At 38.2% G+C, this 17,547-nt stretch overlaps 1 pseudogene; it reads left to right on the top strand.

The window, feature by feature from the left end:
* Nucleotides 1-1,630: 1,630 nt before the first annotated feature.
* Nucleotides 1,631-17,547, top strand: part of LOC129529213 (histone-lysine N-methyltransferase SETMAR-like) — a 28,110-nt pseudogene continuing 12,193 nt past the window's right edge.

The raw sequence follows: 17,547 nt of genomic DNA, 5'->3' as shown, positions 1-17,547 counted from the left end.
GTATGGATATCCAATTATCCCAGCGCCATTGATTGAAGAGATCATCTTTTCTCCAATGTGCATTCTTGATGCCTTTGTCATAAGTCAATTGATTGTAGATGCATGAATTTATTTCTGGTCTTTCTATTCTGTTCCATTGGAATATGTTTCTGCTATTATACCAATACCAGGCTGTTCAGATTATTATCGCTTTATAGTAGATTTTGAAGTCAGGTAGTGAGATGCCTCCAGCTTTATTCCTTCTGTTTGGGATTTCTTTAGCTATTGGGGGTCTTTTGTGGTTCCATATGAATTTTAGGATTGTGTACTCTATTTCTGTGAAGAATGTCATTCTTATTTTGATAGGGATTACATTAAATTGGTAGATCACTTTGGGTAGTGTGGGAATTTTAACAATACTAATTCTTCCAATCCATGAAAATTGGATGTCTTTCCATTTATTTTTATTCTCTTCAGTTTCTTTCATCAATATTTTATAGTTCTCAGTACAGAGATCTTTCACCTCTTTAGTTCAATTTACTCCTAGGTATCTTAATTTTTGTAGCTATTGTAAGTGGAATTATTTTCTTGATTTATCTTTCAGATAGCTCACTATTAGCATATAGAAATGATACTGATTTTTCTATATTGATTTTGCAGTGTGCACTCTACTGAATTTGTTTATTAGTCCTGACAGTTCTTTCGGTGGGATCTTTAGGGTTTTCTATATTGAACTGCAATTAATTTTTAATTTGGAAGAATTTATGCATTTACCTATTCTGTCATCCAATTTGTGAATGTAGTACATCCCTTTATTTAGTCTTTAATGTCTCTGAACTAATTTTTGTGACTTTATCCACCCAGATCTTTCACATCTTTTGTTAGATCTGATCCTAGTTACTTCATGTTTTAAATGTATTGTCTAATTTCTTTTTTATTTTAATTGATTTTTCTTTTATATCTAGCAATCTTGCTACACTCTTACTAGAATATGGTGGTATATTTGAAACAAGGCTCTTTCTCATTGCTGATTTTAAACATTTAGGTTGTCTGTTACCTTCATTGTGAGGTTGCCAAATGTCCATGGAATGTTACACCAAATGTTCTCCCACTGCTCAGGTAGGAAGCTGTGTTCATGTATATAAAGTGCTGCCTACTCTACTTAACAAGAAGTTAATTAGGAATTAATATGGAGACTGCTGGCCTTCATGTAACCCATTATTTTCCAAATTTAATTGACATCAGAATCACCTATGGGGCTTATTAAAGGATGATTGCTGAGCCCCCCCTTCAGAATTTCTGATTCTGTAAATCTGCAGTGGGAATTTGCATTAGTAACAAGTCCCAGGTGAATCCAATGCTCCTCTTCTGGGGACCACTCTTTGAGAAGCACTGGTGTAAACAGCCAACTGAACAAGGATCCCCAGTAAAGTTTAATCAATGGGAGCATTCACAGCTAGAGTCGGTAAGAGTGGTGTGTATTACCTACTACTGAGGGCTTGGTTTTCATCCTGGCATCTTAGAGCTAGTTCCTGACACAGGTATGAATGTTCAGTAAGCAGGGAAGGAAAATACTTTACACTCTTCTACTGTGTTTCCTGAAAGTGGGGAAGGTTTGGCAGAATCATGTCATGATTGGCTTGACCAAAGGATGTGCAAAGAGGAAAACATCCAGGGCACACAGACGAGCAGGAAACCAAACACAGAGCAGGCTCAGCTAATAATCTTAGGGCATTCAAGTGGATCCAGAGAAACATCAGAGGTGACAAATGGTGACTCTCCAACCCAACAACTTGAGTCCAGCAAGGTACTAAAAGGTAAGAAAATAGGATTGGCTTGACACTGGAGTTTTCTCGCCTGGGGCTACTGCTAGCACACTGTCCCCACGCTTGCCCCGCTGCCAAAAAAACAAAATTTTTTTCTTATACTTATTTCTACATTGGTTCTAACTGGACATTCCAGAAAAGGCCTCATGAAGAACGTCAAGCTCCAGATAGGTTCTAAAGGGTCAGGAGGAGGCCAGGCGTTGTGGCACACACCTGTTGTCCCAGATACTTGGGAGGCTGAGGCAGGAGGACCACTTGAGCTCAGGAGATGGAGGTTGCAGTGAGCCAAGATTGCACCACTGCACTCCAGCCTGGGTGACAGAGTGAGGACCTGTATCAAAAAACAAAAAACACACACAAAAAAACAACAAATTAGGAGGAGATCCTTGGGCAGAGAGTGCTGGCAGAAGTAGGACAGAACAAAGAGGCAGTGGAATGACATTGGTCAATATACTGCTGCTGGCTAATTCACATTCAGAAAGACCAAGAGTCACTTCGGCCAGAAACAACTATTTGATTGGGGAACTTTGTAGGAGATAAGGTGAGAGGATTGCCTGGACTGGTATTTGGATGGTCTTAAATGCTGTAAGACTAAGGAGTTTTGAAATTATCCTGTGGGCAATTTGGCAGTGCCAACAGTTTGAGAATTAGTGAAACAAAAGGGAAACATTTGAAGACTATTCTGACAGACTCGTGTGTGCTACTGAAAGGAAAATCCTGTCAGGAGGCTATTGAAATAGCCTGAGGATGACAGATAATAAAGACCTGAACTCAATTTCATTTACTTCATTGATGAAACAGATATTGACAATAGACTAGGTACTTGCTGGGAAGTATTACAAGTGGATAGAACCGTAGGAAGGAAAACAAGACGCTATGTCCTGGACACTGGGCAATATGCAAAAGAAAAGCAAATAAGAATTTCTGTTCTCAAGAGTAACAGCTTTGTGGAGACTACATCTTTTTCTGGCAGGATTAACACTGACCAAGGCGTTTTCATTGTTCTCCTCTTAAGAGCCCTTTAGTAGACTTTTGCTTCTTGCTCATCTGTCTTCCCCTAACAGCTCCCTGGAATTTTTGATGGTGGTAATGCCGAATGGATTCTTCCTATAAATACTCAAGTCTTACTTGCTGGAAGTTTCCTAGGATTTTTTTTTCTTTTTTGCTGAGTTGAATAACAAAAACACATGTGAAACAGAGAATAGAAGAGCTGTAAGTCAATGAATAGAAGAGCTGTAAGTCAAAGCTCCCTTAAAATGATGCACAGTATGTCTATTTGTAAGTGGCCTTGAGGTTCTTGGGTACCTTTGGAGAATTAGATCCAGCAACTTTGTTTCAGTGGGTAAGTTATAGCTGTGTTGATACAACAAATACCAACTGCCAGATGGGAGCAAGCATCTGAGCTTCAGCTAACAATCTGTGGGCCAAACAATGAACTGATACCCACCATTCTGGGTTCTTAACAAGGTCTCCCATTGCATACTGACTCTTACTCCTGGACTTGAGCAAATCAGATGTTAGACTGCAGCACAGACCAAAAGGCAGGCATATGGGTGGCATAGCACTGAGTTAACAGACATGAACTCCAGAACATTTTAATAAACTGAGTTACCCAAAGGCTTGGGCAGGGGGAATAAGCCATTTAACAGGAGATTAAATAGGTTCTTCTTACCTCCCGGTTTCCTGGAAAAGCCAAACCCAATCAAATTCCAGTGGCACGAACAGGGCCACATGGATAGTTTGGGGGGCTGTGGGGCTGGGGGAGGAATGCTTTTATATTAAAGGCAGTGTTTGTCTCTAGCATTCTATTACCTACAAACCAACGTGGTTTCAATTTAAGCTCCTGTTAATCTTGACCATTTCTTTCAAGTGTTTCTTATTTAAAATAGACATTCCACCCTGAACATTTTCATAACATTAACTGTCAAAGCCAGCTGTGATCTGTTTTCCTTTCAGTCCTCTACCAGATGTATATATTTGTGATTATTGATGCCCTATGTTTTTCTCCCTTTCCCTTATTAAATATATCATTAGTAAAATACAAGTCCAAAAGAAATTGCTTTTGGCTGAGAATCTACTATGAAGGAGTGAGGAAACAATAGCCAGAGAAACTCACAGATCATGGCAAATCAGCCATACTCCCAAGAGGATTACATTGTTGCACTGGTACTTTAATGAGGAGTTACTACTTTATGATTTCTTCCATTGTCAGAGCAGATGTTTTTGCTACACATGCCACAAAAGGCAGGACAAGAAAGTGAATGTCAAGTTCATGTCTCAAAATAAACCATATGCTTGAATGTAGGTTTAAAGCGTATTAAAGCACATGAACTTCAAAGAAGTATTCCCCGAGAATGGCCAATAACTAGGTGGGCCATGTTAGAATGAACCTAGAATAAACCATATTCAATGAGATGAGCATGCCTCCCTAAAGAAATCCTAAGACTATCTTAATATAAAAGAAAATCAGATATTTTCCTTTCAGTACCCTAGCAGTCATGACTGCTTGCAAAATTCACCTTTGTGATGGATACTTAGCGTAATTGAAACCAATGAAAGTAAGTCTGGAAACAGCTAGTAGTCGGGAGACTTCAGCTTCTTCACTTATAAGCACTAGAGAATGGCTTGACCAGAGAAGAGCTGCTCCTTTTAAGAACTCTGACTCTAATATTAGCATCCTACAAGCACACTGATCCACCTTTCTGAACTCACCATCCACACAGTTCTCTACACAACCTTTGTCCCTGGAAAGTCATCTGCATACCATCATCTGATGTTACTCTGCTATTTCTGCCTCATCAACCTGAACGTTTTAACTCCCAAATGCATGCACCTCTTCCCTCTAACCCAACTCTAGTTAACCTTCGACACCTATCTGGCTCACATTCCACCACTTCTGTGATGAGTTAAAAGGCCACCCACTTCTAGGCTCACAGGTCACATGTTGTCTGAACTCTCCACACAACATATCAAGCATATCCTTGGAATATTGTCTAATTTTTTTCTTATACTTATTTTGAAAAAGTGTGACTTTCATATTGGTTTGAAATGGAAACACTGAAGTGAAATATATCACAAAGACACTATGTATAATGCCTATAAAGCAGCATGGTTTCCAAATTAGTAGATGACTTACCAAGTGATTGGCAATGTAGTGTTAGTCTTGGCTCTTCTGTAGCCAAGACTAGTGATAACTAGTCTGATCCATGTACTAGCTTATGATAACTAATACTGATAACTCATACTGATCCATGACACAATTATTACTGTCCAACTAATATTAGTAGAAAAATAGATTGGTTAGAAGGAAAAAAAGTCATCAATAAGGTAGAATATTGGGTCAAATCTAAGAAGATAAAATTTCATATTAACAGTATTAGTCCTGAAACTGGTCCCAAAAAACAAGTTTAAGACACACATGTTAACAGTAGTATAGGTGACAAAGACTGAAAGATCATAGACTTCTGTAAACTCATAAAGAGTCAGTCAATTTTGTGGCTGCCAAAGTCTTTGAATCTTGGACTGCACTGAAAGTAATATGTCCAAAACAGAGATGGTTGTCACATCCGCTTGAGCCCTGTCCCATTCCGTGTTGCTCATACACTGAGTATGAAGTTTAGTTCTTTTAAAAGAAACATGCCAGGCACAGTGGCTCATTCCCGTAATCCAAGCACTTTAGGAGGCCAAAGCAGGAGGATCACTTGAGCTCAGGAGTTCAAGATCAGCCTGGTCAAAATAGGGATTACCCGACCTCTGTAAAAAATAAAACAATTAGCTAGGCATGGTGGTACATGCCTGTAGTCCCAGCTATTCAGGAGGCTGAGGTGAAAGGATCACTTGAGCCTGGAAGATACAGGCTGCAGTGAGCCATGATTGCACCCCTGCACTCCAGCCTGGGCAACAGAGTAAGACCCTGTCTCAAGATTTAAAGAAACAGAAGCATATCCATCATACAGTCACCATAAGAGTAATGAAGAATATGAGGAACCTAGTGATTTCAGTCAAATGCAAAGAGGTCTTGGAACAAAGCTATCTTCAAATACTTACAGGGTTGTCATAGGAGTCAGAGAGATTAGACTTGTTTCAACTGGCTACAAAGGAAATAACTATAATAATTATGGAAGACATGATAAGACAGATCTAGGTTCAAAATAAAAACTTCTTTAGCTATTAAATCATCCCCAGACTGTCTAAAGTATCTGAAGTTCCTCATTGCTGCAGGTAGTCAAGACACAGGCATCTAACCACCTGACGGGAATATTATGGATAGAAGGTGAACAGATAGAAGAAATCATCCAACCTTGAAATTCTCTTTTATGAGTAATGATGGAAGAAAACCGTGTATGAAATGAAGTTCATTTCTTCTCATTTAAGTTTTCACGGAAGCCAAGTTTTTGGGCTTCCACATTCATCAAATCATATGCATTACACCTAGAATGAGCCTTATTTCAGAATTGAGTAGATTTTTAATAACTCCTCCCTTAACCCTGAGAATGATGAGCATGGAAACATTGTTACCACTAACTTTCAACAATTTTCTCCCAAACAACATGGCATACTCTGTGTGTCTTAACATGACAGGCTCACGTCTTTCAGAAGTTTCTTCACAATTGCTGATAAGAAAATTATACCTAGTCCCAGGAAACAACAGATGCTGGTGAGGATGTGGAGAAATAAGAATGCTTTTACACTCTTGGTGGGAGTGTAAATTAGTTCAACCATTGTGGAAGACAGTGTGGCGATTACTCAAGGATCTAGAACCAGAAACACCATTTGACCCAGCCATCCCATTACTGGGGGATATACCCAAAGGATTATAAATCATTCTACTATAAAGACACATGCACACATATGTTTATTGCAGCACTGTTCACAATAGCCAAGACTTGGAACTCAAATGCCTATCAATGATAGACTGGATAAAGAAAAATATGGCACATATACACCATGGAATACTATGTAGCCATAAAAAAAGAATGAGTTCATGTCGTTTGCAGGGACATGGATGAAGCTGGAAGCCATCATTCTCAGCAAACTAACATAGGAAGAGAAACCAAACACCACATGTTCTCACTCATAAGTGGGAGTTGAACAATGAGAACATGTGGACACAGGGAGGGGAACATCACACGCTGGATCCTGTTGGAGGGTGTGGGGCAAGGGGAGGGAGAGCATTAGGACAAATGCCTAATGCATGTGGGGCTTAAAACCTAGATGACGGGTTGATAGGTGCAGCAAACCACCATGGCACACGTATACCTATGTAACCTGCACATTCTGCACATGTATCCCAGAACTTAAAAAAAATTAAATATTACCTGAAAAAAAAAGAAAATTATACCTAATCCCCCACTCAGAACTAACCAGTGACTCAAATTCTGCCTAATATTTGTAGTAAAGGAACATTATTACCAAATTTACGAATTGAGGTAGTCCATCTTCATTAAGGTTTTGAGTCCCTATAAGCTACATGTTAACACTACAAGGAAAGTACTATCATTACCACTTTACACAGGAGAGAAGCTGAAACACAGCGGTCGTACAACTAATAAATGGTGGAGTTGGGATCTGAACCTACACATCGGCTGAGAGACTGGTGCAATTGACCACTAGCAGTTGACATTGTCAAATCTTTCCTGGATGACAATTCCAGAGTAAGACTGAATATTAATGTAAGAGAGTCCTGCTATGGTTTGAATGTCCTCTCCAAAATTCACACTGAAACTTAATTACCACGTAACAGCATTGAGAGGTGAGACCTTTAAGAGGTGATCAGGTTATGAAGGCTCTGCCCTCATGAGTTAATTAATGCCATGATCAGAGGAGTCAGTTAATTATCACAGGAGTTTGCCCCCTTTACCTCTTTCCCTTGTCATCTCTCTCACCATCTCTCAACCCGTCATGGCCTCTGCCATGTTATGACATTGCAAGAAGGCCCTCACCCAATGGCACCCCTCAATCTTAGAATTCCCAGCCTCCAGAACCATGAGTCAAATAAACTTCTTTTCTTTATAAATTACCCAGCATGTGGTATTCTGTTATAGCAGCAGAAAACAGACTAAGATAATTTATTACAACAGAGTATAAATGCTTATATATACAGTTGACTATTATTTTCCCTTTGTTGTGAATGATGTTCTTAATTTCTTGTGTATATGACATTTTCCACAAATACCTGCAGTTAAAGGAAATTTTATCGAGATATAAAGGTTGTAATATTAGTGATACCCTGAATTTTTAAAAATCCCTAGGGAGAATAAGGGGTTATAAAGACTATAAGATTTTACAATAACGAACATACTAGGAAGAAAGAAAAGTAAAGACCATTGGTTGGGTCACCAGTAACATTACTAAACATTCTTATGCTTGGAATCATACCAATGAATTGGCAAACTTACAGATCTTGGGCTAGGCACAAAAGAAAGCCTTTCTGGGCATCAATAAAAATAGAAAGTGATCCTAGAAAATGAACCAAAGAAAACATTTATCTAATATATACATAATGAATTAGAATATGTTGCCTTTTTATTGTACATATAACCCATGGACTCCTGCTTAATTCCCTTATTCTCATGTTCTACTCTATTCATCACTAGTTGGACCACTGACATCCACTCAACAAGCATCAGTTCTCAGATGACATTAAAGATAGGAGGTAGAAAGTAAATTCAGTATCTCCACTCAGTGGAGCTCAGAATCAGGTCATCCACCCTGCAGGATAATTCGGAATTATCCTCATGATATATCCTTTAATTCTCTCCCCATAGCTGGACATCCAGAGCAATATTCTGATAATAAGTTGTCATGTCCTGCTTTCCACAGTCTACTGAAAAAGATTTATCTCCTATTCTGAGCTCCTGTTCCAACAACTCACACAGCCATTTTGTATTTGACCTCACTGGTCTCTTGCCAAGGCTCCTGAGCATTGCTCCAAGTTGATATTTTTACTTCTGTGGTCTTGCCTTCTTCAGGGATACCTCCTATGTTACAGACCTGTTGGACTCCATTTTCCCTTTAGAAGCCAATGCTCTGTACCAACAGCATACCCCAGACACCATGGGTACTAGACACTGTTGGTGGCCCACCCAGATCCCCTTTATCCCAGTTCTGTGAGTGGTGTATGCTATGAGTAGCAGATGGTCCCGTTTTAGAGAATTGCCCTTGGCCAGGAGAAAAATCTCTAGAGGATGCCTGGGAGGCTATGATCCCCACCCCTGGGGGTATCCTGCAGCCAGTAATTGACTCATATAAGGTAACAAATGCTTAGCCCTTTTGCCCCAAAGCAGGAAAACTGTGAGATGCCATTTATGTTCTAGAGTTTTCCATTGGCTCAAACTAGACATTAGCTGAACCCACATCTTTGCTTGGCTACCTGTCCTGCTTTCTTTACTTTTTTACAGATTTCTCCTGAGAGTTTTTTCCTCATTAAATCACTTATATAAGAATCTCCATCTCAGGTCCTGCAGAACCTGGCCAGAATGCAATGCTTTGACTGTCTGGATACCTTCTTTTCTGCCAAGCTCACTTTTCTGCATCTTTCTCATCTCTGTGGAGGGGTCTAAATGCTCCATGTTCATCCACTCTGCCTAACTCAGCCATGTAGACATTGTAGTCATTGCAATGACATTTAATTACATTGCAAAGACATCATCCACATAGACATCACAGCCCATGCCTCTTGGACAAATAACAATGGAAAACAACTACAAACATTTTCTCTCCCTCTGGAGAATACTGAGCATTCTTGAACATACTTTACTAGTTTATCATAGATATGTGCAATACCAATTAAAATTAATCTTTAACTTCAAAGATGGAGAAACTATGTATCATAAAGACAGTAGAAAATCTATTATCAGAAGAAAGTAACCCAGTAATTCAGTGACCACCCAGGAGCTGGTTTGATCTTTTTGGTCCACTTCTCTTTCTTCTCTAATCCCCGAGATTTCCAGTAGCTCTTTGAGAATAGTCTGAACACACCTAAAACAAAATTTGTTGTGGGATTTTTTTTTAACTCAGCTTATTAGGAAAATGATGGCTCAGAATGTAAGCCTATAGCCGTGGTCACTGACTTTGTGTAACTTCTCTTTTTCTTGGTGAACAAAAACCATGCAAACACATTTTGGCTAGCTTTATTATTAAAAGCTAAATTGCTGGAATTTCTGCACCCAACGGTTTTAATGGTTCCCACATAAAAGGCATTTCCCTCAGCACAAGTCTGTGTTTGTCACAATGAAAGTAACATAGCAAAGTGTGCTTTTACCAAGAGAAAATAATTAGGGTTACCTGATTGAGGAGGGGAGGGTGGTTATCCTTAGTGTTCACATGACCAATTAATGAGCACCATGTTGGTTATTTCAGCAGAGAGGATGATGCTGAACTTTGCCCTACAGGTACAGAGGCAATTGAAGAGAATGTTACTGCAAACATACTGTCAAAGTGAGGAATCTCAAATGCCTATTTACACAAGGTAATGTGTGACATGCGATTTTTGGGGAGGAAGAGGGAGATAGTAATACAGTCTGGCATGAATTATAAAATGGTTAATATTTTTGCCAAACTGTCATCAAAACAATAAAAAAACACCAAAGTTCAAGGTTCTAATTCCAACACTGCAAATATAGCCAGGGTGGCAAGTCACAGTGAATTATGATTGATGTTTGAAAAAGAAAAGAAGGAGATTGTGAGTTAAGTCCATGGCATTCATATTTTTTATTATTATTATTATTTCTTAAAACATGTGAAGCTGAAGAAGAGATGACTTGGTTGTGTCTTTGCAAGAGGAGATTTAGTTCTAATTCAGGTAACCTAAAATAATATATTATTAGCTAACAGCTATTGATCACTTATTGTGTGTTAGACACAGCACTAAATACTTTCTATGGATTATCTTTTTAATCCTCACAACATCCCTACAGGGCAGAGACTATCATGGTACAGTGTAGTGTAGTGGGTTTTTAAACATGAGCATACAACAGAAGCATCTAAAGTACCGTTTAAAAACGGATCTTTGGGCCCTACTCCCAGAGTTTCTGAAGTAGGTCTGGTGTGCAGCCTACAGGTTTGCATTTTAAAGATCCTGGCTATGCTGAAGCTGCATGTTACAGGCATAATAACAGCATCTATTTTGTAGGGGGTTGGGAATGCCCTTATGACCTAGATCATGAAATTCTTGGCCTATAGCAGGTACTAAGAAAATGTTTACCAAATTATTTTACAGATGAGAAAAACTAAAGCACCTAAAGATTAAGTTAACCATTTCACAAGTAGCAACTGTGGGGTCTGCTCCTGCACCGAAACCTCTCTCCAAGATGTTTTTTACCCTAGTAAACTATCTCTCAAATAATATTTTGAAAAAATATCTGATAACGCTAGTAGCAAGAAACTAGAAAGCAGTGGTTCTTTACTTTTGGTTCACATTGGAATCAATGTGATTGATATTGATTCCAACGTGAGCCATAGCTAAAGGAAATTAGGAAATAATTTTTAAAACTACTGGTGACTGGGTCTCATTCTCAGAGATGCTGATATAGCTGACCTGGACTGTGACCTGGGTACTGGGTTCTTAAACTTCCCTGGGTGATTCTAATGCAACCAAAGTTGTAAATCAGTTACATTCTAGAGCAGCAGTCCCCAACTTTTCGGCACCAGGGACTGGTTTTGTAGAAGACAATTTTTTCACAGATGGGGGTGGAGGGTGATGGTTTCAGGATGAAACTCTTCCACCTCAGATCATCAGGCATTAGTTAGAGTCTCATATGGGGTGTGCAACCTAGATCCCTCGTGCGTGCATTTCACAATAGGGTTCAGGCTCCTATAAGAATCTAATGTCCCTGATCTGAAAGGAGGCGGAGCTCAGGCAGTAATGCTTGCTCGCCTGCAGCTCACATCCTGCTGTGCAGCCCAGTTCCTAACAGGCCACGGACTGGTACTAGTCCACAGCCCAGGGACTTGGGAACCCCTATTCTAGAGACATAGACTTGCTATTCACTTCCCAAAAGAAGATTTCAAATGGTGGAAATAGAATTCACTGACTTGAAGCTATTCCAATCTGATATTAAAGCACTAGTAAATATCAATTCAATTGTGGATTATTTTAATGACAGAAATGTTCCTATAAATATATGCAGTAAATCCTCACTTAATGTCATCAACAGGTTCCTGAAAACTGTTACAGTAGGCAAAACAATGTACAGCAGGCCTTCAAATGACATCGTTTAATTCAATGTTGTTTTGTCATATAACATTGATGAGGAAAAAATTGGTTTCATTATAGAGCATTTTGCTTAAATTTGCAGTTTCAGGAATCTATTGATGATATTAAGTGAAGACTTACTGTATTCACATGAATACAGCAAAATAAAATTATTGTATACTGTCAAAGGCATCCTAGTATATATTTGGACTAATATTATTATTCCAAGTTTCTAGTTCCAGGATATTACTATAAACCTCCCTGTAACTGTTTATGTTACACTTTCACCATGATTTATGTCCTTCAACATTTGTAAAGTTTTGATATTCCTAACAGTGTCTTCTAGTGGGGCATTTAGTCTACTTTTGCCATTAATGTCTAATTTACTACTGTATTACCGTAGGCAAAATTACAGCAATAAGGCTTATTGAATAGTTCAGAATTTCTTGACATAGATTAGTAAATCAGTTTCCTCAAACTGAAAGAAAAGTTGCCTCTTGAAATAACTTAAAACCAATGCTCTTCCCATGGTTCTTATATTCCAGAACACTTGGAATTAAGATTTAAGTTAGTTTGTAAACATGGACTGTATAGTCCAGTCAACCTACTATCAAAGTGTATATATTTATTTTTTTTAAATACTTATGCAAAGCCAGAGTAATTCATGTTACCATTCCTATAGGCTCTGCATCTAGAAATTTCTTTTAAAAAGAGATTCAATTTTTTTGTTTCAGTATAGAAGACTAAAAATACATTTCAACCTCCCCCCTTATCTTAAGAGACGACAGGATAAACTACATAGAAGTGCATGCTCACAGGTACACACACACACACACACACACACACACACACACACAGACACACAGCGTTGTGCTAAAAAACAAGAAATATATGAAATAAATTAAAAATTAAAAATATATATTTTAATTTGGATAATTCAACTATTGGTTAAGAGAGAGAGAAAAATCTATACATGTTGATTTGGAATAAAATCCAAAAGATGGAAAGTATAAAAGGCAAATTGATGGAAAAATACAATAGGAAAATATGATGTTTTCATTAAAAAAAAAAACACTGCGTGTAGGTATTTATTTTAAAAGGGGGGAGCATTTTTAAAATACTCCAAGGGGCATATACCAAACTATTAGAACAGGTTATCTGGGTTTGTGCAAGAGTGATGATAGAACGGAACCAAAAATAGTATTTTTAATGTATGTACTTATGACTCATTTGAATTTGCCAAAACAGGTATATATTGTACAATATTTAAAACAATAATAAAGACTATTTAGAAAAAAACACAATTGAGGTCATAAAGAATTATTTACATGAAAATTTGGGAAACATATTATAGCAGAAAGAAATATCAATGAAACTGGAAGGAAAATACTTGGACTCTAGGATGAATAATGCTCATAATGACAACTCGCATAGTCTTGACTTAAACTCTTCAATATGTAGGGATCACCAAGCCATGCTAGTATGTTAGAACTCCAGTCAAATTTCCTTTCATTGTTTAGGTAGTCAAGTTTCACATCATGAGGTTATAAACAGTTGAAATGTGTTTCCCACCATGTATGTCAAATGTATGTTTGAGCTCATCTAAACAATACCTCACTCCTGCCAGCAGAAGGAACTTTTAGAAGGCAAAACCAAGAAATATTTGCTTTCCTGGCTTTGAAAGTTCAAAATCAACAAAATATTACATCAAAAAATAGTCAATATACTACCAAATTATTATCAAATAAACACTTGTGTTCAATTCTAAAATAAATAACAAGCAAACCAGAAGGAAGGAAGGGAGGAAGAGAGAGGAAAAAAAAGGAAAGGAAAGCAAACTCAACATTCCATTTTATTGATATCCTGTATGATACTTTTATTTGAGCCAATTTTTGACATGATCAAAACTTCTTCTTAGATTTCCTATTCTGGAATCATTGCTAGGAAAAGACAATTGTTTAGTTATAACAAATTATGTCCTTTGAGATGCTTGTTCCTAGACACCCCCAACAGCAATATAAAACAGCTTTGGTGTACTCGCCAGGTTGGGAGTGGTACAGCTGAAATACTGGATGGCATATGCAATTTCTGATCTCTGCACTTACTTGTCAAAGCAAAAAATGAAACAAAATCTTTGAAATGACACTGTGAAGCCCATTTTTCAGTCAGGGACTATCTCCAAATGGAAACAAGCTGGCTGTACCATTTAACTACAATTTCACTTCTGATTTATATCTAGCCTGCCTGAAAGTTTGGAATATTATATGGCACAAGATTGGAATTAAGTATGAGGGAGCTGGATAGTTCAATGAACAATAGTAAGTGCCGAATCCTCAAAGAAAATAGCTTCTTTAAAAATGACTGGCTTTTCTGTTAGACTCATCTTCAGTATTCCTGGAAGCAACTCTAGCTAAATAAATCTCAAGGCCCTCCCTAATTATATAAGTTCACCCCTGTGTCCAAGGAACCATAGTGTCACAATGGAGAACTTTGAAAGAAAACACAACTTTCCATTAAAGATCTAGAAACAATTTCCCAATAACTAACTTCAGAGGCAGAAACAAGAGACTGCACTTGATGTCTCTCCTATGGTGGGAGGTGCCAATATTAATACTGTTGTTTTGTTAAATTTATGAATTATAATGTGACTTAATCTCCTTGGGGTAAGCCACTGCTCCCTTGAGTTTCTCAATGAGGCTACCCCCAGGAAACAGAGCCTATTAAGACCTGCAGACCTAGCTGACCAGACATTTGTAAACGTAGCTGGTTTACATTTCCAACTAGATTCATGGGCCCAAGCATCACCTTATACACTTCACGGTCCTTTGATTTTATCTGATTAGGAGACATGACACACAGTTTAAAGAGAAAAAGAACTCTGGATATTCAAAGCCAAGGTCTAGGATATGCTCACTGAGAGATGCTCATCTTATTTGCATGAATTTTAGGTAAAGTCAGAAAAAATGTGAAAATGTAATGGAAAGAATACAAATCTTGAGTTTAGATAGAAATGATTCAAATACCAGTCCTATCAAATTTTCCATCTATCAAATAGGGATTATAATAACTTGGATGGGTTCTGAGGAGGGTTAGCAGTTTATATAATGCCTGACATAAAGAAGGCCTTTAACGAATGACAGCTATCATTGTTACTACAATTATTAAAGTGTGAAATTCAACTATTTTCTCTGCATCTAACTTTTGCTTTAAGAAAAACGTAGGCCAGACACGGTAGCTAACGCCTGTAATTCCAGCACTTTGGGAGGCCGAGGCAGGTGGATCACGAGGTCAGGAGATCGAGACCATCCTGGCTAACACAGTGAAACCCCGTCTCCACTAAAAAAAGAATAAAAAAAATTAGCCGGGAGTGGTGGCAGGCACCTGTAGTCCCAGCTACTCGGGAGACTGAGGCAGGAGAATCGCTTGAACCCGGGAGGTGGAGGTTGCAGTGAGCCGAGATCGCACCACTGCACTCCAGCCTGGGTGACAGAGCAAGACTCTGTCTCAAAAAAAAAAAAAAGAAAAAGAACAACATAAGCTCCTCCCTCTTATATAATTATGCCAAATTAGCTGCCAGTTACCTGGATTCAAAACTCAGTCATAAGTCATATTCTAGGTAGAAATACATACGAATTGCTACTTTAAGAGATTTTATAAATATGTCTTTTATGATGTAGATTCCTTTGGACTCATTATGTCTGTTCTACCACACACCACCACCGTTTTTTATTGCCATCTCTATGAAATAAGTTTCCTATGGTGTATCTTGACATGACACTGTCTGGCCTTGTCTTGGCACCAATATATTATGTGAATATTAAGTCATCTCTTCTTTTTCTCTTGAGAACAGGACAACTAAAATAGTGCTACTTTCCTTTATCCCAATTATGAAGTCAGACTGGCAGTGCTTTCTAGATGTTCTGGGTTGAATTGCGTCCCTCAAGAAGATACTGAAATCCAAACTGCCAGTAACTATGAATGTGACCTTATTTGGAAAGGTACTTTTGCAGATAATCAAGTTAAGATGAGGTCATTAGGGTGGGCCCTAATCTAATATGACTGATGTCCCTATGACAAGGGGACATTTAGACACAAAGAAAGACATGCACCCAAAGAGAATGCCATGTGAAGATGATGGCAGAGGCCCTTGGCATCTACAAGCAAAGGAATGCCAAAGATTGCCAGCAAACAACCAGAAGCCAGGAAAGAGGCATGGAATAAGCTCTCCCTTGCAGCGCTGGGATGGCACCAACCTTGCCAGCACCTTGATCTTGGACTTCTAGCCTCCACAACTGTGAGACAATAAATAGTTGCTCAATCCACTCAATTTGTGGTACTTTGTTACAGCAGCACTAATAAACTAATACAGACGTTGATTTTGTATAAGGTTTTTTAATATGTTCATGCTAATTTTTCTTATACCATTCTTAAAATTTGAGATATATATTAGAGTACTTGCATATCTATGACAATATGTCTATAGGCCACAAGGATCTATAGCTTCCAGTTTGAGAAACACTGTAAAACAGAACTTAATAATATTAATACCACATGTTACATGTGTCCCTCCCCTTCTCCTGGAAATGTAGTCCACAGGCAAAATGACTTATATTAGAAGCTCTTTGGCATTATGCCAGATTCATGTACCAAATATTCTAAAGGGCAGAGTTCAAAGAAAAAATCCTAATAATCTGCTTTTTTAAAGCAGTCACATCCATTACATTGCAGCCCTTCCCCACGGTCCAGCAAGACCACACACTGGTTACCATTTGCCAATATAGGAATGAGTTACTGCAGCATTGGAGGCTGACACTGGATTTGCAGTCTTAAAGGAAACATTTCAAAAAGCCACTAAAAGATTTGAGAAGAAAATCTGATCTCCATCAGTTTGTTTCCTGCATTTAGCAGAAACCTGCTTATTTGTTTAGCTCTGGGCAGGAGATATTGCTCCCCTTGATTTTTTTTTTTTTAATATTCCAAATGCTTTGGTCTGAAGCCTTCAGGCTGTACTGCATTCTGTTTAGCCTATATTTAGAACAAAGCAAACACATGTGATTCTTTAGAACTAAGCACTTCTTCCAGTGGGCCCTGGAAAATTGCTAACCCCAAAATAAAACAATACCGCTTTCTTTAAATACTTCTGCTTACACTTACAGTGAGGAGATATTGACAGCACGTGTCAGTTTGAGTGACTGCAAATAAACAGAAGTGAAGAAAACATGGACTTTTGCTATTTAAGCCAGATTTATTTAGAGGAAATATATGACAAGTATCGTTATTTTCTCTAATGGCAATCTCAGGATATCTCACCCATGAAGAAAAGTTATGATGTCATTTGCATGACTTCTAAAGCTTTATTAACAAACAGCTCTCCCACATCTGATCCTACTGACCATTGATTCTAAATCAAGGACAATGAAGAAAGGTAAAGAAGACAGCCTGGTCTACTGAGAGAGAAAACCTACAGTAAGACAAAAATAAACCACAAGCTAAAGTGACCCCATCTCTGCGAAGGTCTAAATTTACTCTCCACAAGTAGTAGCATCT

This window comes from Gorilla gorilla, chromosome 21, assembly GCF_029281585.2.
Source record: "Gorilla gorilla gorilla isolate KB3781 chromosome 21, NHGRI_mGorGor1-v2.1_pri, whole genome shotgun sequence".
Taxonomy (NCBI): Eukaryota; Metazoa; Chordata; class Mammalia; order Primates; family Hominidae; genus Gorilla; species Gorilla gorilla.
The sequence above is the reverse complement of the archived record's forward strand: the minus strand, read 5'-3'. Positions and strand labels throughout refer to the sequence as shown.